The 26,267-nt window shown below is 43.4% G+C and overlaps 1 protein-coding gene across 4 annotated transcripts in view; it reads left to right on the plus strand.

Annotated features, from left to right (window-relative positions):
* PIAS1 (protein inhibitor of activated STAT 1) overlaps nucleotides 1-26,267 on the plus strand; it is a 325,250-nt gene that overhangs the window by 31,745 nt on the left and 267,238 nt on the right. The window contains exon 1 of one of the 4 annotated variants that reach the window (XM_084979216.1): nucleotides 19,657-19,730. The exons of the other annotated variants lie outside the window; for them this stretch is intronic. The gene's annotated coding sequence lies outside the window, so the exon portion shown is untranslated. Of the gene's footprint in view, nucleotides 1-19,656; nucleotides 19,731-26,267 lie in introns of those variants that run through there. 4 annotated transcript variants of the gene reach the window in all.

Consider the following 26,267-nt stretch of genomic DNA (forward strand, 5'->3'; position numbering starts at 1 on the left):
AAAGTAACTAGCAGAATGAGATAAATAACTATTGCTATAAAGTACATGTGCATACATATACTATATATATATGTGTGTGTATATATATATATATATAGTTTTTGGTGGTTTTTTTTTTTTTTTTTTTTTTTTTGGTCTTTTTAGGGCTGCACTCACAGCATACGGAAGTCCCCAGGCTAGGGGTTGAATTGGAGCTATAGCTGCCAGCCTGTGCCACAGCCACAGCGATGCCACATCCAAGCTGCATCTGTGACCTACACCATAACTCCCTACAACGCTGGATCCTTAACCCACTGGGCAAGGCCAGGGATCGAACCCATGTCCTCATGGATACTAGTCAGGTTTGTTAACCACTGAACCACGACGGGAACTCCACTTGTGCATATTTTTGTAATTTACTGTGTATAGATTATCAATTTAAAAAATGCATACAAAGGAGTTCCCGTCGTGGCGCAGTGGTTAACGAATCTGACTAGGAACCATGAGGTTGCGGGTTCGGTCCCTGGGCTTGCTCAGTGGGTTAACGATCCGGCGTTGACGTGAGCTGTGGTGTAGGTTGCAGATGCGGCTCGGATCCCACGTTGCTGTGGCTCTGGCGTAGGCCGGTGGCTACAGCTCCGATTCAACCCCTAGCCTGGGAATCTCCATATGCCGCAGGAGCGGCCCAAGAAATAGCAGCAACAACAACAACAACAACAGACAAAAGACAAAAAAAAAAAAAAAATGCATACAAGGAGTTCCCATTGTGCCTCAGTGGGTTAAGAACCTGATATAGTGGGGATGAGTGTTCGATCGATCCCTGGCCTCGCTCAGGGGGCTAAGGATCCAGCATTGCTGCAAGCTGTGGTGTAGGTCGCAGATGCAGCTCAGATTTGGGGTTGCTGTGGCTGTGGTGTAGACCGGCAGCTGCAGTTCTGATTTGACCTCTTGCCTGGGAACTTACATGCTGCAGGTGTGGCCCTAAAAAGAAAAAGAAAAAAAAAAAAATGCATTCCAGGGGCAGGGGGAGGGATGAATAGGTGGACCCAGAGGCTTTTTAGGACACTGAAAATACTCTGTAATGATATCATAATGATGGCTACATGTCATTATTCATTTGTCAAAACCCACAGAATACACAGCACCAAGACTGAACCCTAATATAAACTATGGACTTGAGGTGATTATGATGTTTCTGCTGATTCATCAGCTGTAACAAGTGTACCCTCTGCTGGAGGATGTTGTTAACAGGGAAGGCTATGCCTGTGTGGGAGCAGGGGGTTTATGGGAAATCTCTCTACCTTCCTCTTTATTTTGCTGAGGACCTAAAACTGGGCAAATAGAAATAAAGTCTTTTTTAAAAAATAAATAGAAAATTAAAGAATGCATTTACAAAAGACCTGAAGTGGATCATAAACCTAAATCTAGGAGCTAAAACTATATAACTTCTGGAAGAAACCATAGGAGAAAGACTTTGATTAGGGGTTAGGCAAAGATTTTTTTTTTTAATGAGAAAAATAAAGCATGAATGGCAAAAGAACAAAATTGATACATTGAGCATCACCAAATTAAAAACATTGACTTTTTGAAAGACACTGTTAAAGGAGTTCCTGTTGTGGATCAGTGGGTTAAGAACCTGACATAGTAGTCGTGAGGATTCGGGTTTTATCCCTGACCTCCACCAATGCGCTAAGGATCTGGCATTGCTATGACTATGGCACAGGCTGGCAGCTGCAACTCCAATTTGACCCCTAGCCTGGGAACTTCTTCGTGTGGCCCTAAAAAAAGAAGAAGAAAAAAAAAAAGAGAGACACTGTTAAGAAAATGAAAAGGGAGAAGTTCCTTTGAGGCACAGTGGGTTTAGGGTATGGTGTTGCTGCAGCTGTGGCACAGGTCACAACTGTGGTCAGGGTTCTGTTTTTGGCCTGGGAACTTCTACATGCTGTGGGCTCAACCAAAATAGAGAAAGAAAAGAAAAGAAAAAAGAAAAGGAAAGAAAGAAAGAAAAGAAAAAGAAAGAAAGAAAGAAGAAAGGCAAGCCACAGCCTGGGAAAAATAGTTGCAAAACATATGCTAAAGGAGTTTGTGCCAGTCTTCAGTTTTTTGCTTCTCAGATCCAAATCCACCCTTCTTTGTCTGCTCTGTGATGAAAGAGTCGGGCTATACAAATATTTCATCTGTGACATTTGTTATAACGTCATGCCAGTAGAGGATGCTGGAAAGACAGTAGGGAGGAAGGAATTTTCTCCTTTGTTTCCCGTGTCCTTCGGAGCCCAGGTTCTCCTGTGCTGGGCTCCTGGAGGGTGACACTTTCACCATTGCCTGACTGCTGCAGAGGGCACCTTCCCCAGCTCTTAGTCTTGGTAGCAGGGCAACCAGAAAGGCCCAGTGTCTAGAAGCTGCCCTCAGCACCTTCTCCAAGTGATGCGCCACTGGTGAGGCATTTGACTGCGAACAGCTTCTTCAAGCATCCCTCAGGTGACTTTGGAGCAAGTTCCAAGGTATGGTACCTCCCTGTGGACGATTTATCCTATTCTCCCAAAGGGTCCTTTTCTTGTGTCCTCTGATGAGCCATGTAGGTGTCATCCCCACCGCCCAATGTACCACACTGTGCTCTGTCCAACAAGATCTGGAGCTTTTCCTTGGACACCCCATCTCAGCCCTACCAGTAGTGCTTGTCCCTGTATTTACTGTTCCTGTATTCATCAGAGTTCTCTAACTTTCAGGAGTTAATTCTCCATTAGTCCAATCTCCTGTTAATAATTCTCCTGAAGGGACTCTTACTGACACTGACCTATATTTAGAATATATAAAGAAAATTCACAACACAATAACAAGTCAGACACACAGGCTGCTTAAAAATGAAAAAAAGGGAGTTCCCGTGGTGGCACAACAGAAACGAATCTGACTAGGAACCATGAGGTTGCGGGTTCGATCCCTGGCATCACTTCATGGGTTGAGGGTCTGGCATTGCGTGGGCTGTGGTGTGGGTCACAGACGCAGCTCAGATCTGATGTTGCTGTGGCTGTGGCCAAGGCCGGCAGCTGTAGCTTTGATTGGACTCCTAGCCTGGGAAATTTCATGGGCTGTGGGTGTGACCATTAAAAAAAAAAAAAAGCAAAAAAAAATGAGCAAGAAAGACCTAAAGAGACACTTTACCAAATAAGATATAGGGATGGCAAATATGCACATAAAAAATCCTCAATATGATTAGTTATTAAGGAATTTTCAGAGATAGCCACTCTTAGGCACTGCTGATGGAATCCAAAATGGTGCTTCATTTTGGAATATAATTCCTTATAAGTTTACTTATACACTCATGTATAGACCTCATTCATTCAAACTCCTTAATGACAAATGATGTTGAGCATGTTTTATATGCTCATTTGCCATGTGTTTACTTTCTTCGGTAAAGTATCTGTTTAGAAGTTTTGCCTTTTTAAAAAAAAATTTTTTTAAAGCTTTTTAGGGCCGCGCTCATGTCATATGGAGTTTCCCAGGCTAGGGATCGAATCGCAGCTGCAGCTGCAGGCCTACGCCAGAGCCACAGCAATGCCAGATCCAAGCCACATCTGTGACCGACACCACAGCTCATGGCAACACAGGATCCTTAACCCACTGAGCGAGGCCAGGGATCAAATCTGCATGCTCATGGTTACTAGTCAGATTTATTTCTGTTGAGCCAAGACGGGAACTCCTTGGCTATTTTTAAGTTGGGGTGTTTGTTTTTTTTTTCCTCTTGAGTTTTATGAGTTCTTTATATGTTTTGGATACAAGTCCTTTATCAGATATGTGTTTTGTAAATATTTTCTCTTAGTCTGTGACCTTTTCATTCTCTTAACAGCAGAGCAAAAGGTTTTGATTTTAATAAAGTCTAATTTTTCCACTTTTTTTCCTTTTATGAATCATGGTTTTGGTATTGTATCTAAAAATTCATTGCTGGAGTTCCAGTCGTGGCTCAGTGGAAATGAACCTGACTAATATCCATGAGGTTGCGGGTTTGATCCCTGGCCTTGCTCAGTGGGTTAGGGATCCGGCACTACTCTGAGCTGTGGTGTAGGTTCAGACATAGCTTGAATCCCATGTTGCTATGGCAATGGTGTGGCTGTGGCTGTGGCTGGCAGCTCCAGGTCCGATTCAACCTCTGGGAACTTGGGGTCCTCCATATGCTGCGGGTGCGGCCCTAAAAAGACAACAACAACAAAAAATTAAAAAATAAAAATAAAATAAAAATTCTTTGCTAAACCCAAAGTTACCAAGATTTTCTCCTGTCTTCCTTTAGATATTTTATGGTTTTGCATTTACATTTAGGTCTATGATCCATTTTCAGTTAGTTTTTGTCAAAGGTATCAACTCTGTCTCTGGATTTTATTTTAATTTTTTGCATATGGATAGCCAGTTGTTTTAGCAGCATTTGTTGAAAAAACTTCTTTTTTTCCATTAAATTGTCTTTGCTCCATTGTCAAAAATTGATTGACTATTGAGGAATATAAACTGTATTTCAACAAAATAGACTCAAAGAGGAAAAAAATACATGCACTCAACAATTACATATTTTTTAAAAACAGAAACCAAAGTATACTTTAAACACGGTAGAATGATTGCTCAGGTATATGGGAGGATGTGTGTTATGGCTATAAAAAAGAGTGAGTGGGGAGTTCTCCTGTGGCACAGCGAGTTAAGGGTCTGGCGTTGTCACTGCAGGAGCTTGGGCTGCTGCTATGGTGCCGGTTTCATCCCTGGCCCAGGAACTTCCACATGTTAGGGTGCCAAAAAAAGAGAGAGAGAGAGAAGAAATGAACTGAACAAGTGAGGAATCTTGCACAGACCACTGATCATTTTGGTGGATTGATTATTGCTACTAAACTGTCCTCTCCTTCCTGGGCACTGGGTAACCCAGCTAGAAACTATATTTCTCATCCCTCTCTTGCTACTTGGTGTGACCATGTGACTAAACTCTCACCCTTGGGAGGTGAGTAGAGGTGACTGTATAACTTTCAGTTTCATATTATTTTTATTTTTTTCAAATTGGAGAAGATTTTTGAAGTCTTCTTGAAATTGAATTGAAGTATAATTGATTGACAATGTCATGTTTCAGGTGTACAGCACAGTGATATGAACATATATCTTTTTCAGATTCTTTTCCCTCATGGGTTATTATAAAATACTGAGTGTAGTTCCCTGTGCTATGTTGTAGGTTATCTGTTTCATATATAATAGTGTATTGCCTTTTTTGTCTGTTTTTCTTTCTCTCTCTCTTTTTTTTTTTTTTTTTTTTTTTTAGGGCCGTACCTGTGGCATATGGAAGTTCCCAGGCTAGGGGTCTAATTGGAGCTACTGCTGCCAGCCTACGCCACAGCAACGCCAGATCCAAGCCACGTCTTCCACCTACACCACAGCTCACGGCAACACCGGATCCTTAACCCAGTGAGCGAGGCCAGGAATTGAACCTACAGCTTCATGGTTCCTAGTCAGATTCGTTTTCACTGTGCCATGATCAGAACTCCTGTTTTATTTTCTTAGTGGCTGCACCTTCGGCATATGGAAGTTTCCAGGCTGGGCTTAAATCAGAGTTGCATCTACTGGCCTACACCAAAGCCAGGGCAACATGGGATCCAAGCCACATCTGCAACCTATGCCACAGCTTGCAGCAATGCTGGATCCTTAAACCACTAAGCAAGGCCAGGGATCAAACCCATATCCTCACAAAGACAACTGTTGGGTCTCTAACCTGCTGGGCCACAATGGGAACTCTCAATTGTGTATTTTGTTTTTGGTAATCTTGCTTGCATTTCATGTCTGTTTATGATTCTATTTATTTTTTCCCACCTTTTGTTATGCAGACTGTGGTTTTTTGTTTTTTGGTTTTTTTTTTTTTGCTTTTATCTTGCTGTGATTTGGGAGATAGAGATCCTATTTTTCAATTTTACTAGGGCTGAAGTTTCTTAAAATACTTTTTAATTTCAAAAAGACTCATACATCTTTATTATCAATCCTATTCAGCAATATATAACCTAACAAAAATATCAGTGTCTGCCTAAGAAATACATTCTTTGTACCTTAGCACACATACACTGCCTCCTTTTTTGGCATGGGGGTAGCATGGTAAGAGTCTTAGACTTGGTACAAAATAATTATGTAATTTATCACACACATTGATACTAAGTCTAGCTTTGATCTTCTTCAGTGACCCTTTTGAACTGTAGCTGATCTAATTATTAGTTTTATTAGAATCTTGGAGTTCCCGTCGTGGCACAGTGGAAACGAATCCGACTAGAAACCATGAGGTTGCATGTTCGATCCCTGGCCTTGTTCAGTGGGTTAAGGATCTGGCGTTGCCATGAGCTATGGTGTAGGTTGTAGACGTGGCTCAGATCCCTCATTGCTGTGGCTCTGGCATAGCTCCAATTGAACCCCTAGCCTTCCCCTCCTCCACATGCTGCAGGTGGGGCCCTAAAAAGACAAAAGAAAAAAAAATCTACTGATAATGTAATATCTTTCTTTTTTGTTTCTTAGCCTTTTTTACCCCAGTGATATACAAAATGAATGATATTCCCAGACAAAGCACATTTTCATGGGTGTCACCTGTTTTTGAGGAATATCAAATATCTTGTAGACAAGTAAAATAAACAGCCCCTCACATTTTTGGGGGGGCATGCTATTTATAAAAGCATTTACTATCCATATGAGTAGTAAAATAAGCCCTCTAAAGAACTTTTAAAAACCATGTGGAGTTTCTGCTGTGGCAGCGAGTTAAGAATCCGACTGCAGAATTTCTGTTAGCTATGGAAGTGAGGGTTGGATCCCTGGCCTGACACAATGGGTTAAAGGATCTGGCATTGCTGTACCTATGAGTTGGTCACAGCTGTGGCTTGGATTCAATCCCTGGCCAGTGAACTTCCATATGCCCGGAGTGCAGCCATAATAATAATAATAAAAAAAAAAGCCTTGTCATTTTATGAGGAAAAATGCATAAATATAACTTAATTTCTTTGTTACTCTTTTTAGGGATGCACCTGCAGCATATAGAAGTTTCCAGGCTAGGGGTCCAGTAGGAGCTACAGTTGCCAGCCTATGCCACAGCCACAGCAACGTGGGATCTGAGCTGCGTCTGTGACCTACACCACAGCTCATGGCTGGATTCTTAACCCACTGGGCAAGGCCAGGGTTGAACCTGTATCCTCATGGATACTAGTTGGGTTCATTACAACTGAGCCACAGGGGGAACTCCCTAACATAAATTTAAAACATGCAGCTTTATTTAAATTTTAAAATTTAATTTGTTTTTCAATAAATTTTATTTTCCCATCTTCACATTATAGATAATATTAGGAAATGAACAAATATGTGCTGTTGCAGAATAAACATGTGTTCATCTTATTTTAGTATTTAAAGTTATAGCAGAATTCAAATCTATAGATCAGTGTGACTGTGATTAGGACAAATCGCCCTTGCACCCTCAGTTTGTGATATGGTAACAGTTGCTGCCATACTGTTCCTAAGGAAAATGATCTTCCTGCCAGGCTCTTTCTTATGCCTTCTAGAAGGATGCAGCCTTCGTGTTAGATCCCTCTCCCCTGACTCCTTCCCTATTAAGAATTTATCGATGGATAAAATTAAGAATAAAATGAAAGTAAGTATAAGAATCAAGACTCACAGGCACCAAGATTGTTCATAATCCCCACAACTATTTGTGATGCCACTGTCAGGAGTAACTGCCACCAGCTGAGGTTAAGATGAGTTGTAGGTCATGTGCAGTTGTGCGGAGCTCACTGTACCAGCCATGTCTCTGCTTCTCAAGAAAATGCATTTTAGGAGTTCCCCTCGTGGCTCAGTGCTAACAGACCTGACTAGCATCCACGAGGACATGGGTTTGATCCCTGGCCTTACTTAGTGGGTTAAGGATCTGGCTTGCCTTGAGCTGTGGTGTAGGTTGCAGCTTGGATCCTGCATGGCTGTGGCTTTTGTGTAGGCTGGCAGCTGAGGCCGGCAGCTGAGGCCAGCAGCTGCAAATCTGATTCGACCCCTAGTCTGGGACTTTCCATATGCTGCAGGTTCAGCCCTAAAAAGACGAAAAAAAAAAAAGTGCATTTTAGGGAATTCCCTGGTGGCTCAACAGGTTAAGGATCCAGTGTTGTCACTGCTGTGACTGGGGTCGCTACTGAGGTATGGGTTTGATTGCTGGCCCTGGGGAATTTCTGCGTGCTGCAAGGGTGGCCCCCCCCCAAAAAAGAGAAAGAAAGTCCATTTTAGGGAGTTCTCTGGTGGTCTACTAGTTAGGACTCCCAGCATTTTCACTTGTCTGGGAACTGAGACCCCACATCAAGCCACTGCATACCACAGCAAAAAAGGGACAGGGCTTGTAATTTGAGAGGGAGAGTGCTTTATTATACTTAAGCGCACTCTGAGTTTTCACAGTTAATTAATTAGTTTCAAATTAGGAAATACTCCAGGCAATCAAAGAAATACGGTGAGTAATAAGACAAAGAACAGTATATTCTCCACCGAGCTTGAGAGAGAGAACATTAGAGAGACAATGAAAGCTCCTGCTGATTTAAAACAAAACAAAAACCCAAGCCAAACTTTTTTGCTTTTATGAAGTATCATATGCATCTACTAATTTATTTTTATGAATAAGCAATTTTCAAAATTCAGTTCTTGAACCACCCATTGTGATTCATTTATTGGGATGACATTGCCTCTGTTGATGTCACAACATGGTGTTACAATACTACAACTGCTGGACATTGTACTTCTTGAGCCATCAAATTCATAAATGAAACTGTGTCTTTTGACTTTATTCCTTGTAAAGTGTTTTTCCAATGCTTTTTCATTGAATATGTAAATGCCAATAACCAGTGTTCAAAAATATGAGACTAGGGTGTTCCCATTGTGGCTCAATGGGTTAATAACCCAACACAGTGTCCTTGAGGATAAGCATTTGATTCCTGGCTTCCTTCAGTGGGTCAAGGATCTGATGTTGCTGCAGGCTGTGGCATAGGTCGCAGATGTAGCTCGGATCTTGCATTGCTGTGGCTGTGACATAGACTCCAGCTGCAGCTCTGATTCAACCCCTAGCCTGGCAATTTCCATAGGCTGCAGGTGTAGCCCTAAAAAGAAACAAAGAAAGGAAGAAAATAGAAGACTAAATGAAAAGTAAATCTCTTGTCCTTCCCTATCCTCCAGTCACTCAGGACTTCTCCCAGAAGAGGAAGCTATGGGCACTATTTCTTGGGTATCCTTCTGGAAATATTCTATGCACTTAGTGAATTTTCAAGATATATATATATATATATATATATATCTGTCAAGCTGAATTAAACAGAAGGACTGCTATCCCCGCTTAACCAAGGAGGTCTTTATGTTTCTTATTAATGAGAAGTCTGCAGGCAGGCAGTCAGCCTAGGCAGCATCCTCACGGCATCATCAATGTCCTGCTATTTTCCATCTTTCCGCTCGTTCAAACTTAATGTGTGGTTTTGCTTTCTTGTTCATTGTCTCATGGTCACAAGTTGATTCTTCCTCCTTCACTCTCACATCTGTATTTCACTCATCAAGAAGAAGTAGGAAGAAAGAGGGGACAGTGATGCCTGTACTAAAGCAAAAACATTCCCAGAAGTCTCCAGATGGCTTCCATTTATATCTCGTTGGCCACAGTGTTGTCACATAGCCACTTGGAGGGAGTCTGGGAAGTGGAATATTTTTTCTGTGCCCATTGTCACTCTGAACAAAATGTCTCTTACTATATATAGAAGGGCAGCAAATAATTGCATATTATGTCCATCAATCCTACTTTGCTTTTTTCACTTAACTATGTGATTCAACATGCTTTTCCTCCTCAGAATACCAGTGTTCAGGGTCAGACTCATTTATCGATTTATTCATTCAACAAATAAGAATGTAGTTCTCACTGTGGTGCAGCAGGTTAAAGATCTGGCGTTGTCTCTGCGACGGCATGGGTTTGATCCCTAACCTAGCGCAGTGGGTTAAGGATCTGGCATTGTTACAGCTGTGGCATAGGTCGAAGCTGTGATTCGGATTAGATCCGTGGCCTGGGAACTTGCAATATACCACGGGGGCGGCTGAAAAAAGAATGAATTGCTCACTTATGTGGCAGAGACTTCTTCCACTATCTATTTATGCTGTTTTTAGAACCACTGGTTTTTAGATAGATATGAGCATCCTTTCAGTGAGATGTGGCCATGTGACTAAGTCCTGGCCTGTGGGATGAAAGCCCAAATGATACGTGCAATATCCAGGTCCTGCCTTTGAAGGGGACATGCGTGCCTTCTCCTTCCTCTTTTTCACTTCCTGCTGGTTACACTGCAGACTTCGTGGTATTCTGTCTTGCAGATGAGACGCTTTGTGTAACAGTAGTCAAATCTACATCTTAACTAATGCCTCTGTGAATGGGCCAGACACTGAGCTAGGGGCCCAGGATACAAAGGTAAATAAATAAATAGATAAAATTATAAACAAAATGAAATTGGAGTTCCCATTGTGGCGCAGTGGTTAATGAATCCGACTAGGAACCATGAGGTGGCGGGTTTGATCCCTGGTCTTGCTCAGTGGGTTAAGGATCTGGCATTGCTGTGAGATGTGGTGTAGGTCTCAGCCGTGGCTCAGATCTGGCGTTGCTGTGGCTGTGGCATAGGCCGGTGGCTACAGCTCCCATTAGACCCCTAGCCTGGGAACCTCCATATGCTGTGGGAGCGGCTCAAGAAAATGCAAAAAGACAAAAATAAATAAAGAAAAAATGAAATTCACTTCCTGCCTTTAAGGACCTCAAAATCTCATGGGGAAGACCAGTGAGTAAACAAATATCTTTGAAGTCATATGGTCAGCGCTGTACAAAGGCAAAGAACCTTTGGAGCCCATCAAATCCAGTTATCTCTCTCTCCCCCATCTCTCCATTCCTGCAGCTCCCTAGCCATTCAGCCATGTATTCACTTACCTATTTCTCCATAGATCAGTTCATTTACCATCCGCCCATTCATCCTTCCATTCGGTTATCACTCCCTCCCACATAGCTCATGTGGACCCTGCAGTTATTTATTTTTTTATAGAAAATCATGTAGAACCCACTGTGATGTATTTTTCTTAGACTCAAGTCAATCCAAATGGCACCTTTTACCAGTTTTAACAGATGGGTATGAAGATCATCACACACATGAAATAGAATGATGAAACATCATATTCAAAACCACATGATAAATGCTTATTTGTGCACATATTTATATTTCTGTAGATAATAAAAATTATATATTCATTAGACAGTCTTTTTCAAGCAGTCCCTCCCACTTCCCCTGAGTCAACTCAGATCATAGCCAACCCTGGGGAAATGCAGGGAGAGAGCAAGGACTAATTCAGTGTTTGCTATGATCATTTGTGATGCTGAAAAACTAAGGGCTATCCCTAGCTCTGCATTCCCCTTATTCTTGAGGGCTAGGCTGAGGTGGGTGACTGCCAAAGGAGGCAGCAGGCTGCGTTCACCTCCCGAGAGTGCAACTCATTCCCTCCCTCCTTTCTTTCTCACTTAGGTCATTTTTTAATTTTAATTTTATTTTTTATTTTATTTTCTTTTTTAGGGCCACACCTGTGGCATATGGAAGTTCCCAGGCTAGGGGTCCCATTGGAGCTGCAGCTGCCAGCCTATGCTACAGCCACAGCAATGCCAGATCTGAGCCGCATCTGAAACCTGCACCACAGTTCACAGCAACGCAGGATCCTTATCCCACTGAGCAAGGTCAGGGATCAAACCTGTGTCCTCATGGATACTAGTCAGGTTCATTACCGCTGAGCCACAATGGGAACCCCTCATTTGGGTCATGTAAACAAAATTTTAAAAATTCCTCTTAACAATTAAGAGAAAACCAAGGATGCTGAATATGGCAAGAACATAATCGAGGTATGGAATTTTCTGTTTCATTCCATAGAAATGAGAAAATAGGGCTGTTGTTAAGAAATAAAACAGTTCAGCAGTTCCTGCTGTGGCTCAGCAGGTTACCAACCCTACTAGCACCCATGAGGGTATGGGTTCAATCTCTGACCTTGCTTACTGGGTTAAGGATCTGGCATTGCTGAAAGCTGCAGTGTAGATGGCAGATGCGGCTCAGATCCAGTTTGCTGTGGTATAGACCCCTAGCCTGGGAACTTCCATATGCCATAGATGTGGCCCTAAAAAAGAAAAAAAAAATAGTTCACATACTGACCCCCTTAACAAATATTAAATGTTATTTGTCAAAAATGCTATAAATGTATTTGGTTAAAAACATTTAATATCAAACTTTAAAAAAATCACACTTAAACAGTTAAGTCTAATAATGAGCTGAACTGGGTGGGAGTGGGGGCGGTGAGTGCTTTGAGGAGAAGAGCACACTTGGGGGAAGGAAGGGAGGTAAGGGAGAAATTTTTCTTTCTGAAATCAAAAGAACCCTCGGACCTGTAGAAATCCCACTCTGTTCTTGGTGTTGGAGACAGCGTCAAAAATTCAGATCCCCTTTCACCTCCTGCTCAGGTAATGAGCTACCCAACTGCAAAGTCAAGCAGCAGAATGGGATGATCCTGCAAGAGATGTTACCAAGGAGATACATGACACCAAATCGCAATAAGTTTGTGTTCCTTCGAGGGGCCATGGTCACAGTGGGTTGGCAGGGCTGGGAAAGTGACCCCTCCCTCCTCTTCCCTTCCTTCCTCCCCGCCCCAGGCCCTGGGGGATACAGGAAGGAAGAAAACGGAGCAATCTCTACCCGCAAGGATCTCGAGCTCTAGTGGGACAGAACAGACAATAAACAATGTAAACATAATCAAGAGTATAGGATAGTGGTAAGTGCTATGGAAAGAATGAAACAGGGAAAAGGAATCAGGACTGTTGTCAGGGTGTAATTGAAATTTGGTGCTCAGGGAAGGCCCCACAAGGAAGACGACTTGAGGAAAAACTGAAGGTGAGGGAGGGAGCCACGCAGGTAATAGAAGAGCCTTCCAGGCTGAGGGAGCAGTTCCTCGGTGCCACCTGTGTGTCCACAGGACAACAGGAGCACTCCGTGGCTACCTGCCAAACCATCTTTGACAAACCTTTTGCACCTACTGAAGCTGATGACACTTAGGACTTGAACACAGGTTGGGACTTGAACCCACGTTTTTTAAATTAGAATCACTCGCCTGCTATCTGGATTTACAGAAGGTCAGGTTCTTTGTGCCTCAGTGCAGAAGGAATTCAGTGAGAGACAAAGTGATGGGTACGAAATAGATTTATTAAGATAGGATGCTTGTGAGTGATGCAAGCGGAAAGGCAAGGAGGCTGCCCTGAGAATTAGGTGGGCTACATTTTCCTAATCCAAGGCAAGTGGGGAGTGGGACAAGACCACCTCTTCCTCCTTTTCCTCCTTTGCATCCGATAACAGAGCATTTGACCCTATGTGGTCAAACTATTCAAATCAACCAAAGAGTGGTCCTTAAACTCCTGCCCTTGGTCCTAAGGATAATGATCCAAGGCATATCTCGTGCTTTTTATTGTGGTAAGCCTGCATCATTCTGATGGCTTTCTTAAGTGATTATTAACTTACAGTGATCTCCCAAAGTTCCCTAGGTTTCCTTCTCTTTCTATGGTCCCCTATTGGGACTTCTACAACTACCTGTGTAACTATCCTGCTCCATCCCTGTCACTACTACGAAGAATGAGAATGTTTCTTCCTTTCCCAAGAGGCAGTAGATGGAAAGTAACACGGTGGGGCAGGTGAAAGGGGGTTGCCTAGAAGCAACAGCAATATTTGCATTTTTTAAAAATATTTGCATTTTAAAAAGAAGCAGCCCCTTGGAGTTCCTGTCGTGGCTCAGCGGAAATGAATCTGACTGGGAATCATGAGGTTGTGGGTTCGATGCCTGGTCTCACTCAGTGGGTTAAGGATCCGGCGTTGCTGAGAGCGGTGGTGTAGATCGCAGATGTGGCTCAGATCTGGTATTGCTGTGGCTGTGGTGTAGGCTGGCAGCTACAGCTCTGATTTGACCCCTAGCCTGGGAACCTCCATATGCCTTGGGTGTGGCCTTAAAAAAAAAAAAAAAAAGAAAAAAGAAAAAGTAAAAGAAGCAGCCCCTTAAACAGGAGTGATTGAAGTTCAGTAATGACTTCCTAGTCAGTGCGTTGGAGGAATTGCATACAGAAGGCAACATAATGATAGGGCAGATGACCTGCCCTCTGTGGAGACTCTGGGTGGAGATCTTTTCACCAGTATTAGGCAGCAACAGGAGCAGCTCCCCAGCTGGTGTTAGACATCATTTGAAACTCATTAACTCTCCAAAGCTCCTTAGATTACCAGGCAAAGTTGCCTGTGGCAATGTTTAGAGAAGGAAGGACTGTCCTTCCAGGCTAGCCTGTATAATCATACTCTGCCTCCCTATAAACTACCACAAAGGAGGCTACATGCAGCTAAGCTTTGGGCTCTGGCTTCGCCATAAATGAGTTCCATCTCCTAGAACTGAAGCAACCACCCAGTGCCTCAGTTCTTTCATCCCTAAAATGGGAATAATAGTAGTGCACCTACCTCATAGGGTGTCCTGAAAATTACAGCCCTCAATTGGTTGTAACTTTCTTTACTCCGTGTTAATTATTATTAGTAGTAACACTTCCTCAGAATTGTTGCACAGATCACAATATGTCTAAATAAACAGATTTTAAGGGCCCCCTGAGCCTGGAAGTAGAGAGGCAGTATCTGTAGAGGTTAAGAGTATAGGGTATCTGCCTGACTGCCTGGATTTGCAGGATGGACACTTAGGAGCTGTGTGCCCTTGGACAAATTACTTAACCTCTCTGACCTTCTCTTTCCTCCTCTTTAAAGTGAAAATAGGAGTTCCTGTTGTGGCTCAGTGGAAATGAATCTGACTAGTATCCATGAGGACGCAGGTTCGATCCCTGGCCTTGCTCAGTGGGTTAAGGATCTGGCATTGCCATGAGCTGTGGTGTAGGTCGCAGATGTGGCTAAGATCTCGAGTGGCTGTGGCTGTGGCATAGGTCCGTGGCTACAGCTCCAAGAGGACCCCAAGTCTGGGAACCTCCATATACTGTGGGTGTGGCCCTACAAAGACAAAATAAATAAATAAATATTAAAAAAATTTAAAAATAAAGTGAAAATAATAGTGTACATTTCACTTACCTGGAAGGAGGCTGGGCCAGGCTTTCTACAGCCAGAGCATCTGTGCTGTGCAAAGAGAGTATTCATCTACTAATAGAATACTTACAAATACTAATACTTTAGAATACTAACAAGATAATTACATTATTATAGTAACAGCATCTATTTCAAAGTGTTGTAGTAGAATAAGCGCTTGCAGAGGGCTTTACATCGTAGAGGACTTTACAACAGTGCCCGGCAACAACTATGTGCCATTATCGTTATTATTACCCCCATTTTGTAGATGAGGAGATTGAGGACCAGAGAGGCGAAGAAACAGGACGCCAGGGGTATGCAGCTAGCCGCGCGTGCAGTGCAGGGCTGGCACTGCAATCCAGGGGTTCCGCCCGCTGTCCCGTAGCCGCCCAGCCCGGGAACTAAACGACTCCTCTCCCCGCCCTCCTCACCCCACCCAGGAAGGCACCCCGGGAATGGAAAGCTGGCCGCCTTCCAGTTCCCTGGGGCCCTGGAGCCCTGCCCCCGCTCCCCCCTCCCCCAGCCCCAGAACAAAGTACACTCCGCCGCGGGAACATTCCAGCCCTTGGAAGGCCAGGCGGGGCGGCGGCCGGGCCCCCGTAGCCTCGCAGGGCGTCTGCGGCCCCGGCCCGGCCCAGCCCCGAGGTGCCCCTGCCTGGCGCCCTCCCGGCCTCCGCGCCAGCCGAGTGTGCAGACGCAATTGCACCGGAGGAATTCTGCCTTCTTTTCCCCAACGGCTCGGACCCCAAACTGAAAAGGCGAGGGACGCGATGGGCGGAGCAGATGCCGAGCCGGGCGCTGGGCCCCGCGGGCACTGAGCGCGAGCGGCGTCCTTCGCGGCGCCAGCGCGGGGCAGAGCCGGCTCCGGGGCGCGTTGGGCCCCCCGGCCTCACAACATTACTTCTTTATAAGAAATTAACGCATGCTTTTGTTTAAAAAAAAAAAAAGGACAAGAAGAACCAGGAGAAAGCGCTCCATTAATCCTACCATTCTGAGACAACTGCTGTTAATTTGGTTATGATCTTGGAGACTTTTTTCTTCTTTTTTTGTCCTTGCAGACTTTTCTATGCACAAAAACACACGGATGTATATTGACATGAAAGGGATCATGCTGTTTGTTTTTAAAGTAATAGAGTTTGGTTTTTAGAGCAGTTTTAGGTTTACAGAAAATTGAGGCGAGAGTGCAGTTCCCCTGTCTCCCCTGTGCCCGCTCTCACAGTTTTCCACTATTAGTAACATCTTGTGTTAGTGTGGCACTTTTGTTCCAATTGATGGACCAAGATTGACACAGCGTTGTCATAAACTAAAGCCCACAGCTCAATTAAGGTTCGCTGTTTGTGCTGTGAAGTTCAAAGTTTTGATTAACGCACAAGGTCGTCTATCTACCATTATAGTATCACGCAGAATACCCTAAGTCCAGTGTCCCACCTACTCTTCCCTCCCCTGGGACCCCTTGTAGCCACTGATCTTTTTACTCTTTCTCTGCTTTTGCCTTTTCCAGTTTGCCATGTGCTTGGAGTCACACAGTAAGGAGAGTTTTCAGGCTAGCTTCTTTTACCAAAGAATATTCTTTTAGGCGTCCTTCGTGTCTTTTCATAGATTAATAGCTCATTTCTTTTTATCACTGAATACTATTCCATTATATGAATGTACCACTGTTTGTTTATCCACTCACCTCTGGAAGGACATCTTGGTTGCCTTCAGTTTGGGGCAGTTATAAATAGGCTGCTGTAAACATTCATCTGCAGGTTTATTATACTGCTGTCCAGCTTGCTTTTTTCAGTTATGAATGGCTTTTGGTGTTGTAAATATAGATGTATATCATCATTTTAACGACTACATGGGATTTATCACAGCTTACTTAACTACCTCCTTTTTTTTTTTTTTTTTAACTACCTCCTTTTTTGAACACAGAAATTTTTATCTCTGATTCTAGCTTCGTAAACTTGCCCTATTTGGTCTACACTTGACAGTATCTTGTAGTTAAGGCTTAAGTGCCTGAGTCCTGTGTTCAAGTCTCAGATACCCCAGATACTCAATAAGTGACCCAGGACCAAGTTTTTATTCCCTACAACTTACTTCTCTATGAAATTTGTGAAATGGAAATAGCAGTTGTACTTATTGTGAGGATGAAATGGGCTAATACGTGTAAAGTGTTTAGAACTGGGTGAATATAAACTCATACTAAAATTCAGCTCTTATATATATAAATTTTGTCTTTTTAGGGCTGCACTCAAGGCATATGAATGTTCCCAGTCTAGGGGTCGAATTGGACCTATAACTGTGAGTCTACACCACAGCCACAGCAATGCTGGATCCGGGCGGCGTCTTTGACCTACACCACAGCTCACGGCAACACTGAATTCTTAACCCACTGAGCAAGGCCAGGGATTGAACCTGTGTCCTCTCAGATGCTAGTCAGATTCATTTCCACTGAGCTGTGATGGGAACTCCTTATAATAATCTGTTACACACCTACTGTGTGTCCTGAACTAGGCATTATGGAGGTTTTCAAAGACTAAATCACATGTGTAATCTAACCCTCAGGGAACTTTGGTTCAGCTCCCACTGGGAGCATAATGCAAAGTATAGTTATTCTAATGCTTTATGTTGTTTTCTCTGTGCCATGTATTGTTCTAGAGCCTGGAAGAAAGCAGGGATGGCATTTGGACTGAGGTCTGGTTCTAACTACCGCACTGCCCTGTCTGTCTGTACATGTAATTCTGATACAAAATATTAAACAAGAAGGATCCTAGGAAAGTGAGGATGAAGAACTGTGAGAATTCAAGGGACCCAGTGATAGCCTCCAGCTGGACACACCAGGGAAAGCTTTATGTTAAAATCCATTCCCAGGAGTTCCCGTCCTGGCGCAGTGGTTAACAAATCCAACTAGGAACCATGAGGTTGCGGGTTCGATCCCTGGCCTTCCTCAGTGGGTTAAGGGTCCGGTGTTGCCGTGAGCTGTGGTGTAGGTCATAGACGAGGCTTGGATCTGGCGTTGCTGTGGCGTAGGCCGGTGCCTACAGCTCTGATTAGACCCCTAGCCTGGGAACCTCCTTTGCTGTGGGAGCGGCCCAAGAAATGGCAAAAAAAGACAAAGAAATAATAAAATAAAATAAAATCCATTCCCGGAGTTCTCGTCGTGGCTCAGAGGAAACAAATCTGACTAGCACCCATGAGGACAGATGTTCGACCCTAGCCTCACTCAGTGGGTTAAGGACCAGGTGTTGCCGTGAGCTGTGGGGTATGTAGATGGAAGACTCGGCTCAGATCTGGCATTGCTGTGGCTGTGGTATAGGTCGGCATCTACAGCTCTGATTTGACCCCTAGCCTGGGAACCTCCATATGCTATGGGTGCAGCCCTAAAAAGACCAAAAAAAAAAAGCAAACCAAAACAAAACAAAACAAAAACAACAACAATAACAAAATCCATTCCCTAAACATCTGAAGAGCTTATCTATATCAGGCCCAATCCCAAGCACTGGATGAATAAAGAGGCAAATAAAACCAGTGGGCAGTGTATAATCTGGTAGGAGAGACAGGGAACAAAGTCAACAAGCATCAAGTGACAGGTTGTGACACAAATCACAAAAGAAATACAGGCTGCCATATTGGATATGGGAGGGTATAGCCTTAGTCAGCGTGGTGCAGGAAGGCACCCCGAAGGAGGCAACTTTGAAACACTGGGAACTGTGGGGTGATGAACCAGCCACATGAGGATATTATGGCACCAAGAATGAGTAAAGGCCTGAAGGTAGAAGAATTTTGAATTTTGTAAGAAGCCAATGTGGGAGGGAGCAAGGGGACAATGGCTAAAGATAGGGTTGCAGAGTAGAAATGGACTGGTGTCTAAGAACTTTCCAGCTTGAACTCCTGAGAGCAGCTGGGCAGCCAAGAACAAGAACACCCATTCTGTGTGCACCTACTAAGGACTAGGCTCCATGATGGGCTGTTCATGCAGCACTGAATTCTACCAACAGCTTGCCTTACAGGTGAGGAGATGGAGGCTTGAGTTTTATTGCAGGTGAAAGATCAAACCTTTGAAGGGTTATAAGCAAGGAGGTAGCAAGTCTGGGTTGATAGAATAACAGGATCCAGGTGGCTGCTATGTGGGATGTGGTTTGCAGAGGAGGAACAGAGGGACCAGGGAGGAGACTCCTGGAGTCGGCCAGGTAAGAGAGGGAGAGTGGAGACTTGCCTGGTGTGATGCCTGTGGATGGGGAGTGAGCTGGATCAATTTGAGGCTTGAGGTGGAGAGCAGATGTTGATGGATTGGATTGTTAAGAGAAGGAAGGAAGCTGGTATATACTCATTTTAAATGATTCAAATAATTCAGGAGAGTAGAAAGAAGATAATTTCAAATTCTTTGAAATCCAACTTCCCAGAAAGAACAACTATTAACTTTTATTGGAACACCCTTCCAGACATCTTTCTATAACCAGCTAGAATAACTAAATGGGCTCTTTCAGTTGTAAAAAAAAAAAAAAATGCACTCAAGCTTACTTACCTAACAAGGATTTTGCTGTGAGGAATCAGGAGTGTCTCCTAGAACTGCCAGCCTGTCAGGCTTCATGGGACCTGGAAGTCGTGCAGAAAGCAGGAATTCAGGTTACTCTTTTTTTCTCTGCTTCTCTCTATCTGCCTGCTTTGGTCTTTCAGTGTTTTGGTGGACTGAAAGGCATATACCTGCCGTAGCTTCCTTCCCTGGCTTTGTATCTTTTCTTCCAAGTCAAGTATCTAACAAGGCTGGGCTGATATCACTCAGCCAGCAATCCCATTTTCTGGAAGAGGGACTGGGATCCAGTGCGTTAGCAATGAGATGGTTCATCCTTTATCCCCTGAAGAGAGGCCAAGGGTACAGATGCAGATAGGCTGTTTGGTGGTGGGAAGATGAGGTAGTTCCTCAGATTGCTTCTTTAATCTCAAGGAAATGAGTGAGGTTGTTGGCCAAGAGGTTGAGAGTAGAGTGGGAACAAGTATGGAAGCTTTCTTAAAAGATGAGGAGTTCCCGTCGTGGCACAGTGGTTAATGAATCCGACTAGGAACCGTGAGGTTTTGGGATCGATCCCTGGCCTTCCTCAGTGGGTTAAGGATCCGGCATTGCCGTGAACTGTGGTGTAGGTCGAAGATGCAGCTTGAATCCTGCGTTGCTGTGGCTCAGGCGTAGGCCAGTGGCTGCAGCTCTGATTCGACCCCTAGCCTAGGAACCTCCATATGCCGAGGGAGTGGCCCAAGAAAAGGAAAAAAAAAAAAAAGATAGGAAGAGATGAAATAGTTATCTCTGAAAGTGGGCCTGTGAATGTATGAAGATTAGTGCTGATGGCCCACCGGAGGTCATGAACTTGAGGAAATATTAGTGAGCTCAGTTGTGTTTTCCTCCAGCCACATCTAGCTGTGCAGGTGTGGGTATAGGGTGCGGGGAATTAGCTTTTACTTTTTTTTTCAGGACAATAAGATGAGGAAGAGGGGCAAGGAGTGGTTAAGTGATGGAAAGTGGAATCCAAAGGGATAATGAAGAAAGTAAGGAAATAGAGCAAAATGATGGGCAGTGAAGGTGTTGGAGAATCTCCTTGGGGTGGAAGAATTATTTGAGTCAGGATGTAATAAAAGAGCTGGAAAGATTGGAAGGAATGGCCAAGGAACAGGATGCTGGAAAGTGATTTTAAAGGTAGTTAAAGTATTGCTGACAGTCTGGCACGACTATGGCAGTGGGAGGAGGAGCTTGCAAGGAGGACAAGATAATTGGAGGTGAAAAAATGAAGAGCCTGGGTTACTAGCCTCTAACCTGACCTCTAGGGATTCTCACTTGGTGGTATCCACGAACCTTTTGCAGTCTCTCTCAGAGTCAATAGCGCTGACCCATGTAGCTAAAGATTGTGTATGACGTCCAAGGCCAGGGTTGTGAAAGACTTGTGGCTTCTGCCACCCTCTCTTTTGGGAGAAGCCAGCCACCCGTCAGTGTGCCCATGGGGTGTGGACCAGCCAATGCTAACTTGCCAGGCCTGTTTGTGAACCACTTTGGGAAGCCAGCCCTCCTGCCCCAGTCAGCCTTCAGATGACTGCAGATGGAATGCACATCATCAGAGACTCTGAACCAGAATCACTGGTCTAAGGTGCTGCTCATGGTTTTCAGTTTTGTGATAGATACTTTGTTACACAACAATAGATAAAGTGACACAGAACCCGAAAAGCTGGGATGTAGTGTGGGTCCTTGATGGTTGTTAGGTGAAGTCCCAGAGAATGGTTTAGATAGTAATGGTGGAGAAAGAGGCTGAGAGCCAAGCCCTAAAATCATCAAGGATTGAGGCAGAGTAGCAGGGAGGCTAGTAAAGACTTCGGCAGGCATAGAGGTGATATAGCCTAAGGATGATATAGCCTAAGGGCACTAACTTCAAGGGAACAGAGACTTGTGAGAAAAGGAAGGATAATTAGCCTGGAAAAGGCAAAGAAGAGCAGGGAGGATCTCACCCCCGCTTCTGGGCCTGTGTAGGTGGAAAATGAGCTGCTACATAAGACGGCTGCAAGAAAAGTAATGTACCCCAGCAGAACCTGATTTTAATGCAAGCAAGAAGGGGAAATGAATATTTGGAGAAGAGGTTGAGGATTTAGGACATTTTGCTGAGAGTGGGTTCCAGGGTCATAGTGGAAGAATGAGGCAAGGAGGGAGGTATTGGGTTAGATGAAGGGATGTGCACAAGAGTTTGAGTGATGATGGATAACCATCGATAGGTTTTGAATTTTTGTTGCTTTTTCAATTGAAAATCTATCATGTGATGATAAGATTCTTCTTTATCCTGTTCATACATTAAGTTTTAATCATTAATTTCTAAAAGTATACCAACCCTGCACTCTTGGGATAACACAGACTTTCAGATTATCTTTTGCATATATTTGTATATATTATTGAATTCATTTGGCTTTTACATTTTTTTTTTTTTTTTTTTGCCTTTTTAGGGCCACACCCACAGCAGATGGAGGTTCCCAGGCTAGGGGTGGGATCAGAGCTACAGCTGCAAGCCTACACCACAGCCACAGCAATGTGGGATCTGAACCGTGTCTGCAACCTACACCACAGCTCACTGCAATATAGGATCCTTAACCCACTGAGTGAGGCCAGGGATTGAACCCATGTCCTCATGGATATTAGTTGGGTTCAGTAACCAATGAGCCATGACGGGGAACTCCACTTTGCTCTTACTTTGGGGTTTTTTTCACAGCTGTGTTTGTTAGTTAGCTTGACCTATATTTTTCCTTTTCGTTTTTTTTTTTTTTTGTCCTTGTTAGGTTTTAGTAACGAAGTTATGCTGGGCTCGGAATTTGAGTTTGGGTATATTTCCTCTGTTCTATTCTTTGAAAGTGTATGTGTAATTGTGGTATTTCTATTTCTTAAATATTTGTTAGAATTTGCCAGTGAAGCCATCTGGGACTGGAGTTTTCTTTGTTGGAAGATTTAAATTGTAAATTAATTTTATTTAATATATAGAATATTATTCAGATTTTCTATTTCTTTTGTTGGTTTTTGTAAGTTGTAGTTTTCTAGGAACTTTCTCAACTCTTTTACATTTTTAATTTATTTGAAGACATCAAGTTTTTCATAATCTTGCTAATGTGCAGAGGATCCGTAGCAATGCACTTTTTTCATTACTAATATTATTCATGCCTTTTTTCTTGATCAATTTTGGGGCTTTTACATTTTATTAATGTTTTCACAGAATTGTCTTTTGTCTTTGATCAGTCTTTGTATTGTAAGTTTGCTTTTCGTTGCATTAATTTCTGCTCTTATTTTTATGGATTCCTTTATACTTTTAAAAATACAATTTGGGAGTTTCCACTGTGGCTCGGGGAAACAAATCCGACTAGTATCCATGAGGATGCATGTTCAACCACTAGCCTCGCTCAGTGGGTTAAGGATCTGGCATTGCCATGAGCTATGGTGTAGGTTGCAGATGCAGCTCGGATCCCACTTTCCTGTGGCTGTGGCATAGGCTGGCAGCTGTAGCTCCCATTCAACCCCTAGCCTGGAAACTTCCATATGCCATGGGTGTGGCCCTAATAAGCAGAAATAAATAAATAAAATAAAAATATATTTTGTTTAAACATAGAATTACCATATGACCCGGCACTCCACTTCTAAATATACCCAAGAGAAATAGAAACATATGTTCATGCAAAAATCTGTATTTAAATGTTGATACCAACATTTGCCATAATAGCCCTCAAATGGAAACAGCCCAAATACTGCTAACTGATAAGTGGAAAAATAAAATGTATCTCTATACTGTATTTATCTGCTTAGAGCTGCTAGACTGGTGGCTTAAACAACAGAAATTTATTGTCTCACAGTTCCGGAAGCTGCAGGACCAAGATCAAGACTTGGCAGTTTTGATTTCTCCAGATGCCTCTCTCTCTGTCTTGTAGAGGACTGTTATCTCAAATCTGAGATGAGTTCTCTTGAATTTTGTCTGAAAATGTTTTTGTTTCCTGTTCACTCTTGAAGAGTGTTTCTGCTACATGTAGTGTTTCAGCACTTTCATGGTATTATCATATTGTATTTTAGATACTGTATTCATTGTTTTGTTGAGATTTTGTATGTTGTATTACTCCTTTAAAGAACAGTTGTTTATTTTCTAAGATTTTCTTTGTGCTTGAATTTATGATTTGTCTAAGAGTGGTTTTCCTTTTTAAATCCTCTTTGGGGGAGTTCCCGTTGTGGCGCAGTGGTTAATGAATCCGACTAGGAACCATGAGGTTGCGGGTTCGATCCATGGCCTTACTCAGTGGGTTAAGGATCCGGTGTTGCCGTGAGCTGTGGTGTAGGTTGCAGACACGGCTCGGATCCCGTGTTGCTGTGGCTCTGGCGTAGGCTGGTAGCTACAGCTCTGATTAGACCCCTAGCCTGGGAACCTCCATATGCCACAGGAGCGGCCCTAGAAAAAGGCAAAAAGACAAAAAAATCAATCAATCAATCAATCAATCCTCTTTGGGGAGTTCCCCTCATGGCACAGTGGAAACAAATCCAACTAGGAACCATGAGGTTGTGGGTTCGATCCCTGGCCTTGCTCAGTGGGTTAGGGGTCTGGCATTACTGTGAGCTGTGGTGTAGGTCACAGACAGGCTCTGATCCTGCGTTGCTGTGGTTGTGATGTAGGCCGGTGGCTGTAGCTCTGATTCGACCCTCAGACTGGGAACCTCCATATGCCATGATTGTGGCCCTAAAAAGCTATAATAATAAATCCTCTTTGGGAATTGGTAGGAATTCTTTTATCTGTGACTTGGTATCTTTAATCAGTTTTGGAAAATTCTGAGCCATCATATCTTTTTTTTTTTTGCTTTTTATGGCTACACCCTCAGTATATGGAGGTTCCCACGCTAGGCGTTGAATTGGAGCTACAGCTGCTGGCCTACACCACAGCCACGCAAGATCCGAGCCCCCTGCACAAGGCCAGGGATCGAACCCACAGCCTCATGGATGCTGCTCAGATTCATTAACTGCTGAGCCACAATGGGAACTCCTGAGCCATCATATCTTACAGTATTTTTTCTGCATCATTTCCCTCTCTTTTACATATGGGACTCCAATTATACACATGCTAAGCCTTCTTAATGTATTGCTTGCTTTTACTTCCATATTTTATTTATTTTTGACTCCATGCAATCTGGATATTTCTTCAGGGTTTTCTGGCACATTAATTCTCTCCTCAGCTTTGTCTAATCTGCCATTAATTCCACATACTGTTTTTATTTGTCAGGGTATTTCTCATATCTAAAATTGCTATTTTTGTCGTCTTTAATGGATTCTACTACTTTGATGAAGTTCTGAGGGAACACAAAGAGTCACTCAGTACATTTTCAAGCAGGTAGACTCTTGCCCTAAGAATGGCTTTGGAACCAGGAGATCCAAAGGAAGAGCTGTTGGAATATGAACAGCTCTCTATTGACCAAAAAAGAGCTTCTTGGTTTATGGATGGAAGTTTCAAGGTGAGTAGACAGCATCTTGTAGGGAAGGCTGCTCCTCTGATTGAAGAATAAAACCAAATCTGCTCAGTGGTGTGACTTGCATGCTGTTTGCCCCCATGTTTGAGTTCCTACTGACTCATGGGCAATGGTCTGGTCATACAGTTAGGCAGAAGGACAATGGAAAACAGGCCTATGAAAGAGATGTCCATAGGGGTGCAGCCCTATGGAAACCACCTTGGGAATTTGAGCTGTGCATTAAAATAGGACATGTTGAAGTTCATGCTGTGGCACAACGGGATTGGCAGCATCTTTGGAGCACTGGGATGCAGGTTTGATCCCTGGGCTGGCACCATGGGTTAAGGATCCAGCATTGTGGCAGCTGTAGCTTAGATTACAACTGCAGCTCAGATCTGATCCCTTGCTCAGGAACTCCATATGCTGAGATGCAGCCAAAAAAAAAGTGTGAAATAGAACATGTTGATGTCCATCTTATTTATGCCTGGGTTGTCATTTATAAAGGTGACTGATGACGCTTAGAGATTAATGCCATTGAAAGATTTTTTTCACCTATATTTCTTGAGAGGAGGGGGCTTATTCTGCCATACAGGGCCACATAGAGCAGTGCCAGTGTTGGTCAGGTGGCAGAGAGGAGCAAAGGGAAGGCATAGGTCACAGCCTTTATTGGGATTTCTGTGTGAAATGCAAGGCAGGGCAACCAAAATGGGTTAGGATTGGCTGGTTTGAAAAGTTCCAGTACACTTGGAGCACTGGGGCTATCTCTAGTAGTCTGGTATCTGGTCCTGGGATGGTTTAGGACAGGAGAAATATTGGTTTGTTGTGTAAGAATAACATAATGAGGTGATTCAGGGGAGATGTAAACAACCTCTGCTGTTAGTTTGGCCTTGTGATTAATGGATGCCAAACAGACAAATACAGATTCTAAGAACACACAGTTAAAACACCATCAGAAGAACTCCCTTCCATGATCAGAAGGCCATTGTAGCCAGCAAGGAGATATCTTAGTGTGCTCCCTGGAGGTGGCCACCTAGGTCCATGAAAGAAATGGACACAGGAGATACAGCAATGCAGATATGGGCTGAATTTAGATTTATTTCTCTTGCACAAAGGTCAGTAGGAACTATTCCATCTACCAACAAGAGACAGAGCCTGCAAATACCTATGGAGAAG

This window comes from Sus scrofa, chromosome 1, assembly GCF_054392235.1.
Source record: "Sus scrofa isolate SSC_HxYL_T2T_F1_AM1 chromosome 1, Sscrofa_HxYL_maternal_Yorkshire_Landrace_v2.0, whole genome shotgun sequence".
Lineage (NCBI taxonomy): Eukaryota > Metazoa > Chordata > Mammalia > Artiodactyla > Suidae > Sus > Sus scrofa.